General features: G+C 41.5%; 1 protein-coding gene across 7 annotated transcripts in view; it reads left to right on the top strand.

The window, feature by feature from the left end:
• KCNS3 (potassium voltage-gated channel modifier subfamily S member 3) overlaps window positions 1–19,168 on the top strand; it is a 235,660-nt gene that overhangs the window by 131,386 nt on the left and 85,106 nt on the right. Inside the window, exons 3-5 of one of the 7 annotated variants that reach the window (XR_015725336.1) lie at window positions 7,220–7,466; window positions 8,149–8,211; window positions 13,368–14,572. The exons of 2 other annotated variants lie outside the window; for them this stretch is intronic. The gene's annotated coding sequence lies outside the window, so the exon portion shown is untranslated. Of the gene's footprint in view, window positions 1–4,576; window positions 6,686–7,219; window positions 7,467–8,148; window positions 8,212–9,650; window positions 13,027–13,367; window positions 14,573–19,168 lie in introns of those variants that run through there. 4 more of the 7 variants (XR_015725338.1, XR_015725335.1, XR_015725334.1 and 1 more) reach the window with 4 other exon arrangements.

The raw sequence follows: 19,168 nt of genomic DNA, 5'->3' as shown, positions 1-19,168 counted from the left end.
TCTCTGACACCTGGAACTTAAGTAGTTTTTGTTTCTATGATATGTGTTCTGGAGTTCTTTGGAACTTTGAGTCAGGAAAGTAGTTTCACGTTATGATACCAAGAATATATGGCAATGTATACAACTCCTGAGTCTCTTAGAGGGAAGTAATAGATATTTTTATTCCCCAGTTGTAAAACATCCCAGCTGTTTGGTCATTGAATGTGATTGTGTTTTCAAAACCCATTATTTCTCAACAGTAGAATGTATCCCAGTTGTTACTTCTGAATAATGACTGAGCTGGTGGTTTTGAGGACCTATAAACCACATTCTCTTTACCTGCCCAAGAACTAAGAACTTGCCAAACTAAGATATATAGATGTGTGTGTGTGTGTGTGTGTCTGTGTGTGTGTGTGTGTGTGTGTGTATTTTTTACAGTGTGATATTTGGTTGAAAGATAGGGGTAGTAGAGGAAAAGTGGAAATTTTAAAGACTTTCAAGATCTAGTGGCAAAGGCATGTGACTCAGAATTCTATATCTCATTGACCTAGTGGGAAAAATCACTTTTAAGAGAATTCTTTGTGTTTTTGATCAATCAATTTCATTTCTACTCCCTGCGCACTACCATTCTCTTCACCATCTCACACTTACCTCTTTGATTCCGTTTCTCTCTTTAGGTATAACTAGAAAAGTGATGTTCCTATTGCTTTGGTTACAATCATGGCTAATGGAATGCTTTCAGTAAATTCCATTTCCCTGCATCTTCTTTTACGTTGTATCCCAAGGTCTGTTTGCATCTGCTTCTTCTTGTTTGACAAGCCAGAGTGCCTTCTCCCAGTATCTTGTCACATGGTATCTGTTAGGCTCCAGAACCAATGTGCTTTTCTTTTAAAAATATTACAGATGGACTTGGGGGAATGTAAAGAAGGGCCTGAGGGTTTCTGAAAGGAGCGCTGACATAAACAAACACTGTCAAATGAAACTGCACAGGACCATCTGCATCTGAATCCGAACTCCCCAACCTCACTGGTTTTCTTTGGCTCATCTTGGGTCCCAGACTGTTCCATGGATTCTCTCTCTTCTTGGATTTTTCCTGTGGTGTGATGTCACCTGTAGTGTGACATCCTAATATCCTGCCCTGGATTCTAAATGGGCACTCTTGACTTCCCACCCAGCCTGCTCAGTGCCTTTGCCTTTGTCTCATTGAGTCTGGACTTAGTAATACAGGACAGCTCAGCCCTGTCCAGCCTACACTGGGCAATTCTCCTTGGTTCCTGGTCTTCTCTTTACCTTTGATTCTGCCACTCAGAGGAGGTATGGGGAAGCTGTGTGCTGGATCTCTTTTCTATTTTTTTGGAAACATCTCTTTCAGAATTAATCTCTGCTCTGATATCATAACCAAACTGACACTTCCATGCATACTCTGCTTCACATCTATATCATTCATTGACTCACGATTCTATATTTTACTGATCTGCTGGCATAAAATTATTTTCAGCTAATTATCTGTGTTATGTTGGTCTTTATAACCACTGATAGCCTCTTAGCCAGAAAATATTCATTATAATCATGTGTATGTGTTTTATCAATTATAACTTTTATTTTCAAGTGTCATTAATTCATTTTTACTTCTGACTTTGTAAAGTGCTTATCTTCTGACTTTATCTATGGTCCAACATGTTGCATCCAAGACAAGAAAATCTCAGTTCTCTCCAGAATCCCAGTACCCTGATGTCATGCAGTTTCTGGCAAACCATCTCTGGGAGGTGGATCGAGGAAAGTTCCCCATCTTATCTGAGTGTTGCCCATTCAGGGCATTATAGATATAGTCTTTAAGATTTAAGATGGTCACCTATTTGGAACTGGAGAGGATGCCAGATGTTGTGTCTTAGGTGCCAAAGCATAGGCTAGGACCATTAGCCCACTCCAAGTGATGGTGTAAGGAGTAAGAGGAATCAAGAACACTCTTGTCTGCTGAGTATTGCTTGGGAACATCCTTGCTCATTTCACTTGGACAGGCCACCTGCTGCACACCCTGATATCATCAGATACCCATCAACCATTACTGTCACCTCACAGTGAGTAATATATATTATTAGTTGGATTGGTTGTGTGATGTCTAGCTTATCCACCAGAGAGAAAGCTCTAGGATACCAGTTCTTTTCCTCATCATTGTATCTCCAGAGCCAAGCACAGTAATTGGGAACATATTAGGAACACAGTGCATATCCACTGAATGACTGAATAATTGAAGGGAAGAAGGAAAGAAGGAGAATGTTTCCTTCTCAGAGTACATGTATCTAATTCCCCATTCCTGTCTAATGAGGAGGGATTTCTGCCAAACGTTCTTGGTCTCTTACTCTGGGCCTTATTCCTCCCTGAAGAAGTCAAGTGAATTTCTTTGTTAAGAAGAGACAGTGATTGGCATATGTTCCTTGATCAGCTAGAGAGAATGTATCAGAAGTCCTAAGCAAATAGAATCCACTGTCCTCGAGCAGTGTATGGCTGTGATCCTGATTACACATGTTTGCTCTGTAGACTCAATATTTTCCTCCAGCGCACCAGTCCAAGATCTTACTTGGGCACAGGGAATATTAGGAAGTTCCTTGTTATCACATTTCTAAGCCATACCATCCAAAATTAGTTTTATCAGGAGTTAAGATGACATTTTGAGTCTCATCTACCTGGCTCCTTTTTCTCTCTCTCTTAATAGGTTTTGAACATGGGCAAGAAACAGGGGTCTCATTTCTTTGGCTGCCTAAAACCCCAGTAGTTCTTATGCATAGAGAGAATCCAGGAAAAATCAACATAGATATATTCTGGGTTGAAAAGTTTTGGCTCCAAAGGGGAAAATGAGATTCAAGACTGGAAACAGAATAAAGGATTTGCCTTGGACTCTGAGAGTCAGTGAGCCTTCTGAAATTGTGAGCAAAATGTTCTGTGTAGAGGATCCAGAGGTTTCATCAGAGTCTCAACAAGGTTGCTGAAGCTCTATTTTAAGGGGCCTTAGATAGACCTTGAGTTTGTCTTCTGACAACCAGAAATTTGGCCTCACCTTCCCATACTCCCCCTTGCCTGAAGTGTCTTGCTGGTCCCCTCATCATACCCTTCAGAGCTCAGTTTGAGCCCTAGCCCAACTCCCCCCAGAAGCCTGCCCTGACCTCCCCTCCCCTCCCAGCCAGCAGGGATCCCAACCTCCTCTGGCTCTGGTCCCCTCACTGACCATCTGCTTCTCCTGTTGTCTCAACTGAAGCATGAGCTCCTGAGAGCAGGGTCAGATTGTTCAACATTTGCTCTGTGTCACCCAAACTGCCTGGCGTATAATAGTCATTTCTAAATTCCACTCTCTTGCCTGCCCTAATGTGAGCCCTGGGAGGTATTCATTAGACGTATCTTTCAGAGGAAGGGAGACTCTCAGAGTAAGTGTTTTCCCTCCAGGCAAAGGCCAGGAAACAGCAGAGCCAGGATTCAAACTTGGGTCTCTTGGTCCTAGTTCAGGGCTGCTCCTTCTCCCCAGTACAGCTGCCCTTGGCAAGAATTGCCCCTAACCTCCTACCCTAGAGCCCTTCCCAGTAGGTATGTCTTTGTTGGGAAACACTCCAGCATGACGCTGATTTTGAGCCCTCTGGATCTGGCGGTAAGAGAGGGCTGTGTGGACAAGGAGCACTTGACTATCCTGCATAAGACATTGAAGAGAATTTGGAGTTGAGTGGCCCCCCCCTCAAAAAAAAAAAACACAGAAAAACGGATGACTACACTTTGCAAAAGATAGGGAAGAATTACATATAAACATGACCAGTGAAACATTCCCTAAGGAGGGCTTGACAAAAGGATTTTGAACAGGAAGCTTTCATTTTTCTCTGTGTGATCTACTCTCTGTTCAGCTGGTTAAGAAAAGCTCACTACACACAACTGTCTCAAGGGTCAGGGAAAGGTGGTGATTTGTATTTGAGTCAGTGGAATAGAGGGAAGAGAATCCCTTGAGTGGAGGAGAGCAGCGGATGACATACAAGACGGCAGTGGGGAAAAGGTGCACAGGGACAAGGAAATTGGAACAGAAGGGGCATGAGAAGGTTAGCCCCAGGAATTTGCAAGTGTCTTGGGGAGAGTTTGAACCCCCCCAACGTGAGGGCCAGAGAGTAAAGCCAATTTTATTTAGATCTTCCAAGTCAAGCTGACTTCGACGGACATCTGGATGCCAATAGATCGGCAGTAGCCCCCTCTACATTTTCAGAATGAGGAGCAGTGGGTGGATGATAAAGGAGCATGAGTTTTATGGAAAAAGAAAAAAAAAAGGAATCTTTCCATTTCCCAAAGTCCTTCTACATTTTGGAGGAGAGAAGGTGTTAGCTGAAAACTTTCCTGATGATGACAGTCGAATCACCCGCTGAAGAGCAAACTTGATGGCATTTACAATGCATGGGTCTTATCTCCAGAGCAGGCATATGGATGCCCTGATGCCTCTTAGCGAACTCCAGGCTTCAGTCTCCTGCGAAGAACCGCTCTTGGGTCTAAGAGATAGGTGACAATGCACATGTTGTAATCTCTAAAACAAAAGCCTGTTATGTTCTAATTTGGCTGTTCATCTGCCTAACAGGAATGGAAAGGGGGCAGGAAGTGAGTAGGTGACAGTTTCCAGCTGCTGATGACCAGCAGAGCCCGTGGAGTGACTGCAGGTGACTCCTCGTCTTTCTCAGCCACCCAGACTCTCGGAACTTAGATCCTGCCGCTGCTGACAAGGGCCCAGGGAAGCAAGGAATGGCAGCTCCGTTAGTTGCGGTGGGAGTGATTCTTGGTGCTTCTCTGTCCCTTCGTTCCCTGAAGCTGAAGCTTTGGGTCTAGGCCATCTGCACAGTGAGGCATCTAGAACCTCTGAAGGACGCTGCAGTAGAGATCCGGCCATTGGCCTAAGTCAAGGACCTGCAAACATGGCTCTTCCCTTGGGCCGACGTCACCAGACCAGCCAGTTAAATTCCCTTCAAAAGGACCAATGCTGCAGCGTCCTCCACTGCTGTCTTTACTCCTTGGACGACCAGCTCCCACTGCTCCTTCAAGGCCAGGTGCCATGTCTACGGGCTCCATCTCCCTGAATCCTCATCAACACCGACGACAAGGGCACTGTCATCCCTTCAACTGTAGGCAGGAGAAAACTGAGACTCAGAAATGTAAGTGACTCATTTCCCATCTGAGTGGATTGCTCAGGAAAAGAAAAGGAAATTAGCATAAAATTTGGGAGGAAGTATTGAATAATGACTGCAAGCAACGGCTTTCTGCTCAAACAAATCTGAGCTGGAAGCCTGCCTCTGCGACTTCTGGGCTGTGTGAGCTTGGGCAAGTCCCTCAGCTGCTCTGAGGCTCACTTTCCCTCCCTACAATGTGAAGATAATCCTACTACCCATTCCAGGCCACCTGCGTGGCAGGTCACCCGGAAATGTTATGCAGTCTTCTTCTTGCTATTACTAAATGGTGGTTATTTTTTCTCTGCCCACGAATCAGGTAGGCTCATCATATGACTCCCTACAGGGTCAGATGGTCTTTAAGGTAAACCTTTTTAAAGCGTCTCTCAAGATTTCAGCATAAAGTTGCTCTGGAAGGGCATTCTTTTTCCAGGTTTGGGAGGTGATGGTAAATGACTAATGACTGGACCTCAGTCCCGCTAAGTTCCATTTTAATCTCTGTGTTTATCATCGGTGTTGTTACTCAGTAGCACAAAGGAGCCTACCTGGACTTGGCAAAAAGGAACATGAATAACCCCCGTATCGATGACCTATGGCTGTGTAACCAAACACCTCAAACTTCCTACAAAAATTATTATTGCTTAGGATTTTGTGGTTCCTCTGCTGGTCTCTCCTGGGCTCACTCCGACGGTTGAGGAATGGAATGTCTGGATAGTCCAATGTGGGAGTTGGTGCTGCTTATCAGCCTGGGCTCCTCTGTCTTCCTCTACACCGCCGTTCATCCTTGGGAGGACTAATCAGCTTCCTCACAGCATGGCCGCCTCAAGGCAGCGTTCCAAGAGGACAAGCGTTCAGGTGTAAGCACCTATCAAGCTTCTGCCTGAGTCATGTTTGCTCATAGCCCATTGGCCAAAGCGAGTCACATGGCCAAGCTCAGCATCACGTGGGAGGTGACGTAGACTTTATCCCTTGATGGGTGAAGTGGAGAAGAATTTTGGCCATTTTGAATCCATCACAATTACCAATATAAAATGTTAAAAAAAAAATGAAGACATCCAAAAGATTTAATAAGAATAAAAAGAATCCAACTCGCAGTGTAAGGATTTCAGGTCTTCCTTGCCTCTAAGAGCTTTCAAATGCTGCCCTATCCCATATCATTTCTGAGTGAAGCACCACCCACTTGCCCCTGGGTGCGTGAACTTGGCAGGAACCTTTCCTGTCTCCTTTTGCATCCACCGGCAGGTTGCTAAAGCACCATCTTACATCTTACATTTTCTCTTTTGGGAACTGCTGTACTCCTTTATTTCTTAAACCTTGATCAGAAGACAAATTTACTTCTATAGTCTCCCCACCCCCTGCCCGAAAGCCCCTCCAGCCGGGTAACCAGTATCTGCCTCCAGGACTGACGGATGTGATGTGATTGACTGATCTATTATTACTACTATAATTTTTTCTAATTGAAATTGCAATGTAATTATTACTTTTTGCTAACCCTATTAACATTTTGGAGACCACCTTTTCGTCTTATTTTAATTAATAGAGAAATATAAGTATTTCTTATAAAAATGGCTTATTATTATACTTACTGTTGCCTTTTTAATTAAAATTATAAACTAAGCATCTTTGCAAATCTCTTTTTGTATAGGTGTTTACATAAATATTAATATAACAATACACAGTATATAAACAAATATTTTGAATTTTTAACCTCTAATATTATGTTTGTTTAGTGGTGCTAAAGTATATTTAATCAATCTTCTGATGATGAACATTTAGGTTGTTTTCATTTCTTTTATTAGAATAAACCATGTTGCAATGAATACCTTTTTATATATAACTTAATAAACTTATTATGATTACTTCCTTAGTATATATTCCTGGAAATAGGATCCCTGGGCCAAAGGATGCATACAATTTATACAACCGACTTTGTCAGCTTGCCCATTAAATAATTTTACGAGTTCATATTCCCAAGAATTATGTGTAAGAGCAAGAACACGCCGTCCTCCCAGCTTGTGATTATGTTTAAAATCCCAAGTTTTGTTCTGTTTTATTTTTCCAAGACAACAAGCAACGAGTTAAAAGTTGAGTATTTCAGCCTAGAGAAAGAGAAAAATCCTAAACTAAACAACTTAATTTCCTGACCGCCTGAGAGCAGCCTGGATGAGAACATCCCAGCCCAGGGCTCCCTGGAGACTGAGAGGAGAGAGAAGTCAGAAGAGCAATTGAAGGGAAAGCCCAGTCCCCTGCACTCAGTGGAACAGCCGTCTCTTCGCTGATCAGGCCTCACACAGGAGCCCCCAGGACCAGGTCAGGGCACATCCAAGGGGGCCTCCAAAGCCAGACTCTGCTGACATTTACCCCAGCAAAGGGACCCCACTTCAGGGGCTGGGATATTTTTCAAGCCTAATTCAAATCCCTCACTGTCCTGGGATGACCATAAGATACCAAAATAGCCCTGTCTCTTATGGGAAAGCTATCATTTCCACTCAGACCTGATCACTGCGTCAAGCTTTGGGATTGCTACAGCTTGGCAAGGAAAAAGTCCTTATTTATCCTTTGACAAGCTGAACAGAATTATTCCAGCAACCCACCATGGACACAACCTTTCCTGCAATGCAAAACCCCAAACTCCATCTCCTTTACTCATTGCTTTGCCCAAAAACTTCCTTCTCATTACACTTAGAGCTTCCTGCTACTTACACGTGGGACTCTGCAACAGAAAACAGTTAAAAGTATTTGGACATTCGGAGTCTCCTTCCAAATAGTATCAGAAAAGGGATTTTCATCTCTTTGTTGTGCTCTAAATGTCCTGATTAATGTCTGAAGTAACTCTGGGGATTTTTCTGTGAAGGTCTTCACAGGGCTTTGCCTGGAATCTTAATGCCAGGGGAATGCATGCACTGGGGCTGTGGCTGGGTAGTATAGAGCTTCGATGATTTTGCTTCCATTTTGCTTATAAAATATTATATGTGTATATTTTCTCTTCCAGACCAGGGGAAACTGCCGAGGAAGCAGAGTGCCAGCTCAAGTCTTCCCCTCTGGCAACCTTTTGGTAAGGTGAAGGCCTTCCAAAATTCTGAATATCAAAGTAAATCTTTGTTATAATATCTTCTTTCTTCACACTTGAATGCAAAAATTTGATGGCTTTTCATTTATATTATTTATTCATGTCAGAGCAAGAGGTGCCCTTAGAAATCAGTCTTCTAACTCAAATCCCTCATTTGGAAAAACTGCAGCCCAGAGAGAGGACATGAGGTGCCTAAGCTCATATATATATATATATATATGTTGTTGTTACCAGCCAAGTTCTGGACAAAGGGTAAGCCTTATCATGTGTGGTGAGAGGGAGTGCCTTTGCCTCCTTTTCAAAGGCAAAATGGTGGATCCATTTTGAGGCTATTTCTAAGTGGTCTTTAGGCACCCAGCACAGTGCTGGGCACTTTACAGTTTATCACACCAATTATCCTCGTAATTCTATCAGTACCATTATCCTCATTTTATAAGGAGGGTTTCGGAGAGGTTTTATAAGTTGCCTAATATGATGTTTTCATTTTTTATGGTTTCCATAACAAATTGCCACAAATTTAGTGTTGTAACACAAATTTGTCATCTTACTGTTTAATAGCTGATAAGTCTGAGCTGGCCTCATCAGGGCAAAACAGGATGCTGAGAGCATTGTTGTCCTTCCCCAGGCTCTGTGTGAGGATTAGTTTTCTTGCTTTCTCTGGTTTCTAGAGGCTTCTTGGCTCATTGGTGCCTTCCTTGATCTTCACAGCCAAAAACAATAGACCTGATCCTTACACTGTATCTCTCTGATCCTTTGTCTTCCATCTTGTCTCTCTCTGACTACAGCCAGGAAAGGTTCTCTGCTTTTAAGGACTTCTGTGATTATTAGCTCAGGCTTGCTCAGATAACCTAGGACAATCTCCCCATCCTCAGGGTTTGTAATCGAGTTGCAAATTCCCTTTTTCCACATAGGGTAACATATTCACAGGTTAGAACATGGGCATACTAAGGGAGGTCATTATTTTGCCTACCAGTCTACTCTCTGGTCCCCAAAGACATCTGTCCCACATGCAAAATACGTTCTTCTTATCTCAAGGTCTCCAAAGTCTCAACCCATTATGTGAGAGAAGCTAGTATGTGGCAGGGTAGGTCTCTGGTTCCAAAGCCCATCTGATGGCTGGCCAATGACACATGCTGCCATTTTGCTAAAACATGGAGATGTTGTTCTTTTACTGATTTGCATGAGCTCCCAAATCACAGAGAGTTAAACTGTCAGCTCTGTGAAGGCAGGAGACTGTCTAGTCTGTCAGTCATTCCATCCCAGCACCTACTACACAGCAAGAACTCGAATTTTGCAAAGCAAATGACTGTTGAAGAAAGCAAGTATTTAAGTGAACCAATGGCATAAGCAGTGTATGGAGACATATACTCATTACTTATTTTTCCTGTTGCAAAAAACCTTGTATTCTTCTCACTGTTTTTCAGAGCCATTTGAAAACAGATTACAAACCTTACCAGAGCCAAGGTTGCTCTTCCAGGTAAACTTATCAAGCTGCCTATGCTCCATCTGGGTTTTAATTACTAGTAAATGTCTTTTCAGGCACTATGATTCCCACCAAAATTGGAACCCAGCCCATAGATTCTGTTTTAGGTTTAAATATAGCCATTGAACTTATAGATTGCCAAATATTTGTTATTCTCGGTATACTTGGGTATATTCTGGGCGTAAGCATCCTGATTATTTTTGTAGCTAGAATGCTCTTCTGTAGTTTTTCCTAACATCCCCCTCCATGATGATTTCTGTAGTGGAACACAGGAGAAAGCCGTATCATTTTCCCAAAAAAGTATTTAAAAAAAAAATTTAGCTTAGGGGTGCCTGGGTGGCTCAGTCAGTGAAGTATCCAACTCTTGATTTTGGCTCAGGTCATGATCTCAGGGTCATGAGATTGAGCCCGGCCTCAGGCTCCACACAGGTCGAGCCTGCTTAGGATTCTCTTTCTTCCTCTCCCTCAGCCCCCTCCACCCCATGCTCCCGAGCTCTCTCTCTCTCTCTCTGTAATAATCGTAATCATAATCATAAATTTTTTAAAAATTTAGCTTAGATTAGTACTAGCCAGGACTGGGAGTGGGAGTAGAGATTAACTGAATGAGCACAAAGGATTTTATTGTAGTGATAGAAGTGTTCTAAAACTGGGTTTTGATGATGGTTGTGTAACTGAGTAATTTCTCTTAAGATTATTAAATTGCACACTTAAAATAAGTGAATTTTTTGGTATGTAAATTATATCCCAATAAAGTTGTTAACGAAGTAATTTGCCTATCATCCACTCAAAAACACTGTTCATGTTTTGTGTTAAATGTGATTATTTTTTTTACCAAAGCGGGTCTCTAAATACAGTTTTCATAATAATAAAACCTAAGCTTCTTCAGCTGTATCTTGGTCTATTAATAAGCAGAGCTGTGCATGGTCGCACTTAGCTGCTCCAGAAGTAAACATGTCATGCTTATTTGCCTTTGTCTTCGCAAACAACTTAAGAGCAAATAGACATTCATTCTTAATCTCTACCCGGTTTTGATACTTGGTTTATCTTAAATTTATCGGAGTAATTGTTTTGATATGATTCAGAACCAGGCATTTTTTTATGTCTTATGATTCATTTTGAAGGAGTAATTCAACCCCCAATCCATCCATGTGCTTCTATAGAGACAATTTCGTTTCCCAGGACAAATAAAGCCCAATATGCTGCTATATACACAGTGGTCTGATAAACAAAAAGAGAAAACCTAGTACGGATCAGCTTTTCAGCATTTGTGGACTTGAACATTGGCCACTTAAATGTATGTGTGGGCCAATATACACAAATATAAATATTCTTTAAGGGATTGCTAGGTTTAGGGGCACCTGGGTGGCTCAGTCGTTGAGTGGTTGAGCAACAGACTCTTGATTTCGGCTCAGGTCATGATCTCAGGGTCTTGAGATGAATCCCTGCCTCAGGCTCTGCACTGAGCATGGAGCCTGCTTAAGATTCTCTCCTTCCCTTTCTCTTTGCATCTACCCACCCCCCACCACCCTGCTCACTCGCATGCTCTGTCTTCACTCTGAAATTGTATAAATAACTCAGGAGCTTGATGGACGATTCTGTGTTCCTTAGACACTTGGACTGGCCCTCTTCTCATTAGAGAGAGCATATGGTACAAGTTTAGAGTCTCCAGGCTTGGTTCCCATGTGAACCTTTGGCTTCATTTCTTGCTCTCTGCTCTCTAGTCCAGGGTTTCTTTCCCATGAGGTTCATTGACATACCTGGTGGAGGTTGTAAAAGTGCAGATTCGAAACCTACGGAAGTAGACTCTCCAAGGTAGGATTCCAGGACTCAGAATCTTTAACAAGAGTGACAGGTCATTATTATAATGCACATTACTATCTAAAATATTTGATCTGAGGATCTTGCCAATATTTGAAGATTCAGTGTGGACTCTTCAGATTTATTAACATTCCAAGACAAAGTGTTTCAGAGCAGTGTTTATCAAGCTTTAATGTGCACATGGATCACCTAGGGATCTTGTTAAGGTGCTGACTCTGATTTCAGAGGTCTGGAGAGCAGCCTGCGTTTCTGCCTTCTAACGAGACCCAGGGATGCTGATGTTGCCGGTCCACGGGCCAGACTTTGATTAACGGGGCTCCAAAGCGTATTCAGGCCATGCTAGAGGATCAGAACACCTCCCAGAGGACAGAGCACAGTGGCTGCCCCAGAGACCATTCTGTGTGAATGCCCTTCCAGTTGGAGTGGGAGCAAATGTGCTTCTGGGAATCTGGGCTAGGTGTAGGGGTCCGATGCCTCTCTCAGGCTGCAGAGAATGGAGCCAAGGAAGGTACGAAGGTCACCATGGGGAGGGCAGGAGTGGCATAACCTGGGAGCGGAGCCATTTAGGAAGTCTACCTGCTCACAAATGTAAGGGCCAGCGAAACAAGGCATGTAAACCCTGGAAATAGAGATTGAAGATGGAGAACAAAGTCCACATGTCTGGAAAGGAGGGCAGGAGGCAGACTCGTGGTTCCCTGAATGCTGAGAGTTATCTGCAGGGGACATTTACAGAATGGCTGTGACTTCACCATAGGCGGGGAGGAAGCCACTATGAACTCAGCATCCTCTGTTCAACCCTGGATGCATAATGTTCATACTTTTGTGGGGCCATAACTTATTTTTAAAATTATATATCCATGTTTATATGAAGAGTAGTTCCCAGACTAAAATATGTCTAAGAATTACCCAGGGAACCTGTTAGAACTAGGTCCTGTACCCCACGGTCTGAGATTCTGACTCCAGTATGTCTGGAGAATCTGTGTTTTTAACAAGCATACAAGGTGTTCATGCTGCAAGTGTCCCAAGGATCACACTTCGAGACAAAGGGACCTGCAATGACAAACTTACCCTTGTGACCATTTGGCCTTTCCCTGGTTGAAATTCAGAGCATTATTTGTCCTCCAGGAAAACTGAAATGTAGTCTTGTGTATCTGGAATAATACAGAGTAGCCATGAAATGAAATAAAATGAAATAAATAGTATTGATTATATCATTACTCTGCAGTGCAATGTGGCTCAGTTTTCCTCTCATACCTTAGCTTTTTCTGCAAAAAGTCCCCCCGCCCATTCTGTTCCATTGGTCTATGTGTCTGTTTTTGTGCCAGTACCATGCTGTCTTTGTGATCACAGCTTTGTAGTACAGCTCGAAATCCGGCATTGTGATGCCCCCAGCTTTGTTTTTCCTTTTCGACAGTTCCTTGGAGATTCCGGGCCTTTTCTGTTTCCATACAAATTTAAGGACTATTTGTTCCAGTTCTTTGAAAAATGTCCTCAGTATTTTGATCGGGATAGCATTGAAAGTGTAGATTGCTCTGGGTAGCATGGACATTTTAACTATGTTAATTCTTCCGATCCATGAGCATGGAATATTTTTCCATCTTTTTATGTCTTCCTCAATGTCTTTCAAGAGTGATTTATAGTTTCTAGAATATAGGTCCTTTACGTCTCTGGTTAAGTTAATTCCAAGGTAACGTATGGTTTTTGGTGCTATTGTAAATGGGATGGATTCACTAATTTCTCTTTCTTCAGTCTCGTTATTCGTGTATAGAAATGCAACTGATTTCTGAGCATTGATTTTGTATCCCGCCACATTACTGAATTGCTCTATAACTTCTAACAGAAATGGACCCTCGGCTCTTTGGGCAACTAATCTTTGATAAAGCAGGAAAAAACATCCGGTGGAAAAAAGACAGTCTCTTCAATAAATGGTGCTGGGAAAATTGGACAGCTACATGCAAAAGAATGAAACTTGACCAATCTCTCACACCATACACAAAGATAAACTCCAAGTGGATGAAAGACCTCAATGTGAGACAGGATTCCATCAAAATCCTAGAGGAGAACATAGGCAGCAACCTCTACGACATCGGCCAAAGCAACCTTTTTCATGACACATCTCCAAAGGCAAGAGAAACAAAAGATAAAATGAACTTATGGGACTTCATCAGGATAAAAAGCTTCTGCACAGCCAAGGAAACAGTCAAAAAAACTAAGAGGCAGCCCACGGAATGGGATAATATATTTGCCCATGACACTACAGATAAAGGACTGGTATCCAAGATCTACAAAGAGCTTCTCAAACTCAATACACGAGAAACAAATAAACAAATCAAAAAATGGGCAGAAGATATGAACAGACACTTTTCCAATGAAGACATACAAATGGCTAACAGACACATGAAAAATGTTCAAAATCATTAGCCATCAGGGAAATTCAAATCAAAACCACACTGAGATACCACCTTACGCCAGTTAGAATGGCAAAAATTGACAAGGCAAGAAACAACAATTGTTGGGGAGGATGTGGAGAAAGGGGATCCCTCCTACATTGTTGGTGGGAATGCAAGTTGGTACAGCCACTCTGGAAAACAGTGTGGAGGTCCCTTAAAAAGTTAAAAATTGAGCTACTCTATGATCCAGCATTGCACTACTGGGTGTTTACCCCAAAGATACAGACGTAGTGAAGAGAAGGGCCATATGCACCCCAATGTTCATAGCAGCAATGTCCACAATAGCTAAATCATGGAAGGAGCCGAGATGCCCTTCAACAGATGACTGGATTAAGAAGTTGTGGTCCATATATACAATGGAATATTACTCAGCTATCAGAAAGAACGAGTTCTCAACATTTGCTACAACATGGACGGCACTGGAGGAGATAATGCTAAGTGAAATAAGTCAAGCAGAGAAAGACAACTATCATATGATTTCTCTCATCTATGGAACATAAGAACTAGGATGATCGGTAGGGGAAGAAAGGGATAAAGAAAGGGGGTAATCAGAAGGGGGAATGAAATGAGAGACTATGGACTATGAGAAACAAACTGAGGGCCTCAGAGGGGAGGGGGGTGGGGGAATGGGATAGACTGGTGATGGGTAGTAAGGAGGGCACGTATTACATGGTGCACTGGGTGTTATACGCAACTAATGAATCATCGAGCCTTACATCGGAAACCGGGGATGTACTGTATGGTGACTAACATAATATAATAAAAAATCATTAAAAATAAATAAATAAATAAAAGTTCCCCCCCCCATGCAATAATAACTACAGGTGTGTGTGTGTGTGTGTGTGTGTGTGTGTGTGTGAGAGAGAGAGAGAGAGAGAGAGAGAGAGAGAGAGATTTTATGATTCTACAGTTAGAGTTCTTTTTTTATGATTTTGTTTTATTATTTTTGTTTTTTTGAGAGAGAGAGCCAGAGAGAGATCACAATGGGAGAGAGGAGGGGCAGAGGGAGAGGGGGAGAGAGAGAGAAGCATAGAGCCCAATGTGGGTCTTGTCTCACGACCCTGAGATCATGACCTGAGCTGAAACCAGAGTCAGACACTCAACTGACTGAGCCACCCAGGTGCCCCAGCAAGTTCTTTGTTTATACCAATTGTCTCATTTACTCTTCAGAACAATCTAGTAGGATAGCTTGTTATTTGGCCTCCTTTTACAGAGAAAGAATCAAAGTCAGAGAGACTAAGGAATTTGTATAAAATCATATTACAGAGGGTCTCTGACCCCAGATCCTATACTCTGACCACCATATCTCCTGCCTATTGATATTGGCTGGAAGTGTCAATGAGCCACAACATTTTCCTTCTCTCATAGCACGTGTTAGTGTGAGTTTTGTGTCCTTACGCCTGGCTTTTCGGTGCAAAAGACATTATTTAGAAGCAATTCTGGTTTCAGATATTAATACTTAATTTTTTATAGTTACATATGCAAAAACCTAGTTCTTTTTTAACCTTTTAAGTTTACTTACAAATATTATTATATCTTTTATATATTTAGCACATTTAATAATCATTTTGAGTTTTAACAATCTAATTAAATTTCATTTGTATTTCAAACTGTATTTATGTGTTTAATAATCTGGTTTCACTTAGAAATACATAATATAATAAAAAAACATTAAAATAAAAAAAAAGAAATACATCAGTTGTCTGAATTAGAAATAAAACCATCCCAAGTACTTAAGTAGCTTACAAATCTAATAAATTAAACTTATGTTTATGGTGAATTTGAACTCTCAAATATTCTAATATTGTGAATATAAACTTGGAGAATGTTCAGTTTTAGAAGGTCTAAATTAATTATTCAATTGTACATTTTAAATCGATATTAAAAGCCTGAGCAAGAAAATAGGCCAATTAAAAAGCAGTCTTTCTTAAATGTATAAGTGTTAAAAATGTCATTTTCTTGTATATTTATATACTTAGTTCTAAGTTGTCTTGGTTAAAAGATGCTTACACACTAATTAAACAGTTACATCTTCCTAAGCTACTTTGGGACATACCTTTCCCAGCAATAACGTTGTACAACAAAATATTTTGGCCCCCAAACTGACCGGATTTTTTGTTAGCAACAATATCTAGTCCTGGGTTTTATTTATATCTGTAACAAGGCCTCTGTAATTTAAAGGAACTGGTTACACAGCTTTCATTTCTTAAAAAATATACTTGATGTAATTCTTCTGGCCATTCAAGTAAATCTTCATCCCCACACAGGTGAGATGTTTCATTTTTGGCTCTTAAGACATTTAAGCATCTTCTAGTCTAATTCAAAAGATTTTCAAGCATAACCCATTTTAATTATTTTTATTTTTTCTTCTTAATTTTTAGGGTTGAATTTTTTCAGATATTAAAATTATTTTTGATTGACTTTTAAGTTACCTTTCTTGGCTTTGTCTGACTAGCAACCCCAGATTTCAAGATCCTTGTCTAGGATGTTGGATACCAATCAGTGAAGTGACAGGAACCAGCTAGGTGGACATGTGAGTATCCACCTTTATTACTGGAGAAGCTGAATTGAAGAACGCAGCCTGAATCTGCAACCATCCTTCCTCCCAGTTGCCTTCCCCACCGCCTTCCCAGTCAAGACCACATGGGACCACATGGGTCTGCACTAACTATGACATGAGTTAGGGTTTTGTGGTCTCAAAAGCAGGAAAGAGAGCAAGACCACAAATGGGTATTGCTTTTATTTTTTATTTTATTTTATTTTTTAAGCATTTTCTTTCTTTTTTTTTTTTTTTTTATTATGTTCAGTTAGCCACTGTATAGTACGTCATTAGTTTTTGACTGGGTATTGCTTTTAAATACTAACTCCACCCAGGCCAGAGACATAGCACCCCCCAAAGAGGTTCATGCTCCTCCAGAAGGGCTGAGAATTTTACTCTAGATAAGAATTCCATTGATAGAAATAAAGTGACAGGGTGTTAAGGGTCCCTCCAAAAGTTCTGAGCTGTAAATAGGAAAAATATTTTTTAAAACTTCTTTGAAAATGAGAAGATTCTACTCAACCGTAGATTACATTGATTATTGTGTCCAAAAGACTATGAATGCTGGCACTGTGTCAGAATTATTCAGGATGAGGGCTCCTGGGGGGCTCAGTTGTTTAAGCACCTGGCTCTTGATTTTGGCTCACGTCATGATCTCAGGGTCTTGAGAATGAGCCCTGTTTCACGCTCTATGCTGAGCATGGAGCCTGCTTAACATTCTCTCTCTCTCCCATTCTGCCCCACCCCTGCTCTAAAAAAACAAACAAACAAAAAAGAATTATTCAGGGTGAAAGTGAATTCTTTATTGGCAAAGGATATTTACTCTTCCCTATGCCTTGAGTGACAATTTTAATATATTGTTATGGACAAAAGAGAGAGAGATAGATAAGATTGAATGGATGGGGAAGCCCGTACGGACCAAGGAAGAATTCACTGAACGTTGAAGCAGACATTTCTTTGGGCAATTAGAATTGCAATTCAGGAAATACAGATTCAGGTAGAAACTTGACTCTGTTGCAAGGAAGACAACAAGAGAACAGAGTTAGATGGGCAAGAGGTCATGAGTGTAGTTCTCACTTAAGCCCTCTATGTAAAACAGGGATTGAAACTAGGTTAGCTGGGATTGCTTGGGAAAATATGCAAATCAGGGATTTAAAATTTGTCAAATGCAGTTGCTCCTTTTTTTTTACTCTTATCAGTAATTTTTTATATAGATTACATGTTAAAATTATATTTTTAATACAGTTGCCTAAATAAACTATTATTAGTATTAATTTCACCTGTTGGTTGTTTTTTTTTTTTATGTAAAGTTCGATGATTCATTAGTTGCCTATAACACCCAGTGCACCATGCAATACGTGCCCTCCTTACTATCCATCACCAGTCTATCCCGTTTCCCCACCCCCCTCCCCTCTGAAGCTCCTTTCTTCGAAGTGAAGAATGCAAACAATTTAGGTGTCTTGGTGAGGAGGAAGTTAAATCCAGGCTGAGGGCTTGTTGCTGGCGAAAAGTTCATAGTTCCTCTGGGAGGGCGTGCATAAATTCCTCCTCCCTGGCGGCCTCCTGACCCTCTTGTAGGAAAGACTCTAGCTAGTCTTGCTTGCTCCATTTTGAAATCTCCTTTTACAACGATTTAATGCAAATACAGCAAATATGAGGTATTTGGATTATCCACAACCTTTCTGCTCCAAAAGTGTGGCTAGCTGAGAGTTGACTGTGGAAATTTTTATTCAGCTATGCTTTTTAATCTCCAGGATTGCCGTAAATCAGTGGGAAGCCTGGCTCACACTCCTTGTCTGACTCACCAGTAACTGTATAGGGTTGATGGGCCTTTGGGGAATTGAGTGAGTGTGGTTTTCTTTAAGATTCCACCTCTCAAGTCCTTTGCAAATTGACTGCATTTTAACTCTGTGACAAGTCTACAGCTGGCCCCTGGTTTGTCCTTATCTCCTTGAAGGGAAAGATGGCGGGCGAGCTGTCTTCTAACTCTATCTTGTCACACACCTGACTGTACCCCCAGCACGAGGACTGGAGACTGGAGACTGGATAGGATAAAAATACCACTACCTCCCTATAATCTCTGGTCCAAGCCACCAGCCTCTTTTTTCCAGACAATTATGATAGCTTCCTGATTGGTCTCACTTTTCCCCACTTGTGCTTCTTACTGCCAATTTCCAGCTCGGAACCCAGAATAAGTATTTTAGAATGTAAGTCAAAATGTATCACTGACCTGCCCCAAACCCTCCAAATCTTTCCCCAAATTTCAAAAACCATATTCAATTCATGTCATAAACGCAATGTGATCTGGTCCCTGGCTACCTCTCCACTGTGATCTCTCACTCTTCTCTTTACTTACTTTTCGCAGCCATGCCCACCTCACTGACTGTTTTTAGAGCGTGGCGAACTTGCTTTGTACTAGCTGTTCTCTCTTGTCCCAGGTAGCTTCGTAGCTCAATTCATCATGGCACCCCAGTCTCTGTTCAAATGTCCCTTCATCAAAAAGACCTACTATTATCGGGACACATTGTTCCCCTGCCACAAATTCATGTGTTGAAGTCCTAACTCCCAGCACCCCTGAATGTGACTGTACTTGAGATGGGGCCTTTCAGGAGGTGATTAAGTTAAAATGAAGCTGTTAGACTAGGTCTTAAT

This window comes from Ursus americanus, chromosome 7, assembly GCF_024610735.1.
Source record: "Ursus americanus isolate L20-20 chromosome 7, mUrsAme1.1.p, whole genome shotgun sequence".
NCBI lineage: Eukaryota > Metazoa > Chordata > Mammalia > Carnivora > Ursidae > Ursus > Ursus americanus.
The sequence above is the reverse complement of the archived record's forward strand: the minus strand, read 5'-3'. Positions and strand labels throughout refer to the sequence as shown.